The sequence below is a fragment of the Rhyacophila brunnea genome, unplaced genomic scaffold (genome assembly GCF_057557595.1).
Source record: "Rhyacophila brunnea isolate RB1 unplaced genomic scaffold, BYU_Rbru_1.0 scaffold_4, whole genome shotgun sequence".
In the NCBI taxonomy this organism is placed as follows: Eukaryota; Metazoa; Arthropoda; class Insecta; order Trichoptera; family Rhyacophilidae; genus Rhyacophila; species Rhyacophila brunnea.
In genome coordinates this window covers 52,900,799-52,907,974 of record NW_028233068.1, presented here as the reverse complement: position 1 = coordinate 52,907,974, position 7,176 = coordinate 52,900,799, and the positions used below count along the sequence as shown (strand labels likewise).

The 7,176-nt window shown below is 32.9% G+C and overlaps 1 protein-coding gene across 4 annotated transcripts in view; it reads left to right on the top strand.

Moving 5' to 3' along the window:
• The first annotated feature begins 2,603 nt into the window (after positions 1-2,603).
• LOC147067508 (uncharacterized) overlaps positions 2,604-7,176 on the top strand; it is a 44,826-nt gene continuing 40,253 nt past the window's right edge. For 2 of the 4 annotated variants that reach the window (XM_085953620.1, XM_085953618.1), the window contains exon 1: positions 2,604-2,659. The gene's annotated coding sequence lies outside the window, so the exon portion shown is untranslated. Of the gene's footprint in view, positions 2,845-7,176 lie in introns of all 4 variants that reach the window. The other 2 variants (XM_085953621.1, XM_085953619.1) reach the window with 1 other exon arrangement.

Here is a 7,176-nt window from a genome sequence, read left to right as displayed (position 1 = left end):
ACCCGGGATTCGAAACCTGGAACCACGACATATAAACCTGATGCATAACCGCTCAGCCATCGTGGACGTCCATAGAGTGGAGGGTGTATAAACAGAGTTTTACAAGGAATAATAGTTAAGACTTTCCCCAAACTTATTGTACCCTTGCACTGGATTAAATACACGTTGCATAATATAAAATCTCACCCACAGAGTTTTGAAAAAAGAAAAACTAAACTAAACTTTTGGCGTATTTTTCAGGAATTATCGGGTACCCTGGAATAAGCCACACGCAAGCTTGGATGTGCAGTTTATTTTCCGCTTGAAATTTTACGAAACTTGTCTATTTCACGCCACACGGTGTTAGTATTGCATACAGATTTATTAGTTGACGAATAATTTCATACTGCCTATTTATATTGGTCGCTCGCGCGATATTTTTAAGACCTGCTTACGAATAAAATAATACTTTTTTATTATTATATTATACACGTCAAGTACAGAAACTTTGGTATTTTTTTTAGAAGACAGGGTACACGTTAAGGTTACGCATCAGTGAAACGCCAAATAATGTTCAACTGTACGCGCGACGAAAATTTGTACTTGCTTCGCATTCATTGAGAGAACGTGGAGTCGGACGCACGTCACTTTGCTGCGTGATGGCGACGGGCCAATTAATTCAAAAATCGTGTAAAGATGACTAAAAACTTTACCCATTTACTTTAAAAAGCAAACATGTCAATGAATATATTATTATTGATACTAATAGAATAATAAACAGAACATAAAATGGACGTATGTTGGATTTATATGAGAAATAATATTTCGTTTGACAGGCGTCATTTTCACCCGCGACCCGCAATCCGCACATCGCCTAGCAACGATCTTTTTAGACCGTGCCTCAACTAATGCATGGCCTTAAATAATCGTTTAGTAACGAGACTTCACCACAGGTATAAACTAATTTCCTTCAATGGGAAAGAGCATGAAAAATTCCAGTTGTTTCCATCTCGATTCGAGAGTAAACATTACGTTAGTACTCTGGAAATTTACCGTTTTTTATGGTGGTACGTTCACACGGAATGAAGTTTTCTTTTCATCTGTCTATTTGAATCGTGTTTTAAAATTGAAATAATTTTTATAGCATAGGAAATAGTAGTACCTAGTAATTTACTGTACTAATATTTATGATTAATTAATTCAATTCTACATCTTGTCACTATATGCATAAATTGTGTTGTGCATTTTTGTTCTATAAGTAAACCTTATTAGTTATATATTTATTCAGGCCTGTTACCTTATGTGGCAATAGTCCAGGATCTCAAAAATAAATGAATTGTCGAGGAGGGTCTTACAAAAACACAAATAATACATATACAAATAAATTGGTGAACATCGATCACGTTCTGAATTGTTTATTTTAATAGAATTTGATGACAATTGATTTTTCCAACGAAAGGCGAGTGTATTTTTTTTACTGAGAATGTTCTTGGCCTCCCGGTACGAATTAGTTAGGTACCCTTCAAGGGAAGTTCGGGCGTATACGTAACATTTTCCAATTAGAATCTTGTCAAATTTATTCGGGCACAATGCCGAATAGATTCAACAATAATTATTGTAGCTGATACGCTTTACTACGCCAACGTTTTGGCGTACCTATAGCATGATAAAGGTGTAATAATAAAAAAGTGTTTAATAAATAAATTATTGGTACCAGTTTGTTAATTATTTTTAAAGACTTCATTTGATAAAGAAATACTTACTTAGATTATTTAGGATAGTCATTACGACTAGAGTTGGGTATTTCCCAAGGAAATCTTGAGATTCGGGATTTCCCGAATTGATGAAAATTTCTTCTTGAGAATTCTTGAGAATTCTCGAGATATCGAGGAAAAAAAACTGTAAAAATCTTAAAATCTGTGTAAAAACAGATAAATTCCAAAAAAATATGATTTTTTTATTTAAGTAAGAGAAAAAACACAGGACTGTCAATGACTGCGTCTGACAATAGCATTTTGAGACAAAAAAATCCCTGATGTTGAAAAATTGTGCTCATTTTGAGTCGACGTCGGCTTAATTATGTTAAATGCCCCGATCAGTCTTTGAACGTTTTGTGTTTTCTGCCCACTTTTGTCATAAATATTTAGTTCGTTTTTAAACGACGAAAAAAGTTAGTTTTTTAATTTTATTTCAATTAAAAAAGATCGTTTACCCAATGCTTACGGGCCGTACAAAATTGTGTTTTTGCTAATTGCTTTTCAAATGCAAATTAACACGTTAATTACAAAATTAATTAAAAGGGCCTTTAAGCATTGGGTTAATATTTGATAATAAAGAAATCCCGAAATGTTAAAAATTTCAATTCTCGAGATTCGGGATGGAAAATCTCGATAATTTTTCGAGAATTCCCGTCGGGAAAATCCCGATACCCAACTCTAATTACGACTATTTACAATAAATTGTTGTATACGTATTATGGTTACGTGTGGACTTAGCCCTAGGAAAAGTTTCTGACATTTAGAAGTCATTGGCAGGCATGCGCAGTTCGTTCCTGTGACGTCATCCCAGCCAGCGAACACGGCCGGGATGAAAATACACGAAGAAAACTGCACGGCGGAACTTCTAGTGTTAAATTTAGTACCGCGGTGTATGCATTTGACGCGTGTTGTCTCGCATTTTGGTAAAATATATCCGTCTATTTTCATCTCATATCGCTTTTTCCATATACGAGCCAGGACCGCCGTGTTGACGTTTCATTTTTACCTCGTTTGAAATTCGAACACCGCCGCGGAAACTTAAAATAAATACTTTATTCTTATTATTAATCTGAGTGTCTTTTTAAAGTTGGCAACTATTACGAAACTGGTATAATTTAAAATTAGAACCGTGTTCAAAGGACGCCTCGTCGTGAAAATGTTGAATTACCGATATTATTTCAGTGATTAATTTAAGACATTTTGTAACACCGTAACATTATAAAGCGAACAAATTAAATATAACACTACTGAAACAAACCATTTTCACAGATCATTCCAATAGGTACAATAATAATAATGAAACATACAAATCCCTAAAAATACGTTTGACCAACTTTTTGTGTATCGTACCGATAAATTTTCCGATATACCAACCCAACTTCAAGTAGGTATTCAAAATAAGACGTAGTGATTGAGTGGGATTCAGTGTCAGGTCTTATAAAATCTACCGTACGCGCGTAGGACGAAACGACAAAGATTTCCACCATCTTACAATAATTACGATACAATGTAAACTACCAACACAATAGTAAAGTTATTTTTGCGACCCTATTACAAGGCGACAAAAGAACCAAGAGGAGTGAAAGATTGGAGAAGATATGAAAAGGCTTTATGATTTTAATAGTATTATCATTATCGGGCTGTTAAGAAACAAATTGGTAACTTACTAGTGAATTCTGACGAATAAATCAAAAATTTTGTAACTTCTTATTGAAACAAATTTTTTTGGTAATTTATAAATTTCGAAAAATTTTTCATATTACAATTCTAATACAATTTGTTTTACATGAGTTGTAATTACCATTCGTTTCAAAAATACGTTGTGGGTAACATCACTGCCATTATTATTATTATTATTTAAAAAAAAAATAGGAATGTAATATAATCTTATATTCTTATAGATATTGATATCGATAATTTTGGTTCATAAGTCCAGAAATTTAATAATCATTAATTTGTCATCATTTACGTCATCATCTTGAATATAGATTCTAGACTAGAATCTCATGACAGTTTCTTGATCACATTTAAGTAATTAAAATTTATTTACTAAAACATTGTGGAAATGTGGCGAAATTGCAAATTATTAGTTTAAGATGGTCACAACACTGACAATATGACTTCTAGGCGTTTTTTGCTAACAAGCAAAAAGATAACACGCTATAGGATAAAATAATACAATGAGAAATCCTATGTATAAATTAATAATATAGGCAGATACGATAAAAACAGTGAGGAATTTACCAAGTGAATTAAATAGAACCTACGTTAAGATATAAATTAATGTCTATCTAAAATCGTCTCACGTAAGTGGAATATATTGATAACCGAAGCATTCCGTTTGAATTCAATATTGCAATCATGCTTTTACAATAATTGGGAGGTTAATTCTATGCATTTAGAACATGAAGCTCCCGATTTATTAGTTATATTCATCTGGAACTTACACAGTAATACAAGAAATTATACTATACATACAGTAGGTATAGGTACACACTAGGAGTATCAGGGTAATATCTTCTAATTGTTAAACAACATGCACAAGGGAGAGTCAGTTGAATAATGCTTGAAGTAAAAAAAACCCAAAAATTTCTTCTGAACTCTTCGTTATAATTCTAATAGATATAATTAAAATAAACAATCTCTAGTAGGTAGGGTTAATTACAGTATACATACATATATATTTTTAACCATGTCGGTACAGTTCGGTTATGAGGAATACAGCGGAAAACACATCTTGAAAATACCCGATATACTGGATTATTTGTTAGTTTGGGTTAGTTTAGGTTAGGTTAGGTTGGGTTGGGTTAGGTTAGGTTTGGTTAGGTTAAACTAACAAATAATCCAGTATATCGGCTATTTTCAAAATGTGTTTGCCGCTGTATTCCTCATAACCGAACTGTACCAAAGATTTTTTTACGGGAAATGGTCCATATTCTGATCCAAATACACATTGAAAAACAACATATGTACGGTAACCACTTGGCCATCGCGAGCATACACATAATACATAATATAATTCAATTATATTACTAGTTATTATTGGAACTATTCATACACTTTCCATAGTGATAGCTAGCCATCTTAAATCATTATATACCTACACCTTCCATTATTTTAACTCGGTTGTATGAATCATATTGCAATCATACCTACATTTAAGATAGGAATACAAAATCCTTGAAATTCTGACATACCCAGACGTCTACTGTCGTTTAGACCAGGAATACTTCTAATTTCCACGAAATTTATCTACTCAAAACTCGTATACAATTTGCCTTACATAAGCAGCGCATGACTTGTCTACTATCACGGTACATCACTGCTATATACATATTATCGTCTCTGTTCTGGCAGAACACACTAACTGGAGAATACTAGTTTTGAGTAATTTGACTTTGAAGTTGTTAAAAAGTTTGAAAAATAATGGTCTATCATGTGAGTTTATTGTAATCGTAAAAAGGGTGACTTTAAAATAAAGACTGTTTATTTATTAAGAAGTTTTCCAGACGGTAAAGTTTGAAATAAGGAACATTTTGCTACTAACTCAATATGTATTTTTTTTCGAATTAGTGTCTTCTGCCAGAACAGTGGCGTTATTATCAATCGGTTTAATCTTTAACTAATAATTATATTGATACCTTAATGAAGATACCTATATACAGTCGAACTTGGTTATTACGATCTCGGACATAGCGAGATCTCGGATGTAATAAGAAAACATTCGTTGACATTTTGGTTTATGATTTTCTCCATATATCTATTCACTGTTATAACGAGCAACTTAGATATACCAAGCTAAAATACTGTTAATGTGTCGATCGTTTAAAACATTTCGACCCTAAGCAATAAAATCCGAGTACCTACCTAATTGGTGTTTCGCGCGACAATAATAAAAAAGTATCCACGCATATGGTTGAAAAATCCTAGGTTTGTGAAGTCCGTAGGTACCTACCAGCGTTCATTACAATAAACAACTTCTTTTGTAGTTTATGAATGCCATGCTAGTTTCGGGAGTTTTTACGATGGTTTTCAGATTTTTTATTTTCGACTTTTTGTGTAATGTCACCGCTCATTTAAATATACATATTCTCTGATATAACGAGTAACGCTTATAACGAGCAAATTCAGTCGGTCCCATCTTCCTCGTAATAACCAAATTGGATTGAAGATAACTGCGTAGTGTGTACAAGATATGCTTATCTATCAAGATTAACAGATATTTAGTTGGATTAGTTAGATAAGTACCGAGTTATCTAAAATCTTTGTTAAATGGGACAAAATAATAATAATATGCTTAAAAGTTACCGTAATCGTTCGTGTTTAACTAGTCTTGTTGCTTAATAAATTGTGTCGTCGGCATGACAGAAATAATCCTACCACAATGTCGCCAGGAATAATATTCCGAGTCACCGCCGCCGTCGATTAATACAAAAAGACTTTTTCAATTTTCCCGAACGAAATGATGTCAACAAACATTCCATTTCCCGCCCTTTTTCTTGCGGTGTTGCCAAATAATTAATTTAATCACCGGTAATAAGAAATAAAACTTCATGAACATGTATTTTCCGAGGACATTCTAGGGAGTATATTATATAGGTATAACAAAAAAAAGTAGTTAATTAGGAATAATATGCTGTTTTTTCTCTTCAATATTGTCTGGGATACTCTACCATCGTATTTAAGAACGAATAATTCACAAGATTTAAGAATCTATCTATCATTGAACATACATAATTTTGTATATCATACCATAGGAGTATCATACGAGCCATTAATATTGTACCTTTAGCATAGTGGTCTATGTGCGTGGGTGCGAAACCCGAGAGATACAGGTTTTCCTGGGGTCTTACTTTTTTCAAAAAAGATTTTTTCTATTAGTTTTAATATTTGTTCAAAAATTATGTATGTTCAATAAATAATATTATATTAAATAAATGTAACTAATGGGTTTGGAACAATTAATTATTTTTTGTTAATTCTACGTTGACAGCTGTTTTGGGCTGTAAATCTATCTTCGGAACGTTTGCGTAAATCTCCGATTATAACGTCCGAGGATGGGTTTATAATGAAGTTCTACCACGTAAACGCAATTTCAATTAATAAATGTAACTACTTTATTCATACACATACTCAAATTAATTCACAACCAACATTTAAATAATTTAAATAAAACAACATTATCTCTATTCGGTCGTTCTGCCATAGTTGAGGATTGTGACTACCCTGAAATTCAAACATTTCCTGAGCGACCAAAACTCTCTCAAGCTAGAGCGAAAGCTGTCCCCAGTGACCCCTTTCATTTAGTATCGCCTTCCCTGGAGGTTACCCAATTCCACGAGTCTCTCAAGACTATTAAATTTGGTCTGCGATGAACAATATGCCGAAAAAACTGAGAATGCGTATCAGAGAATATAATATTATCGTCAGCAGTTTCTTT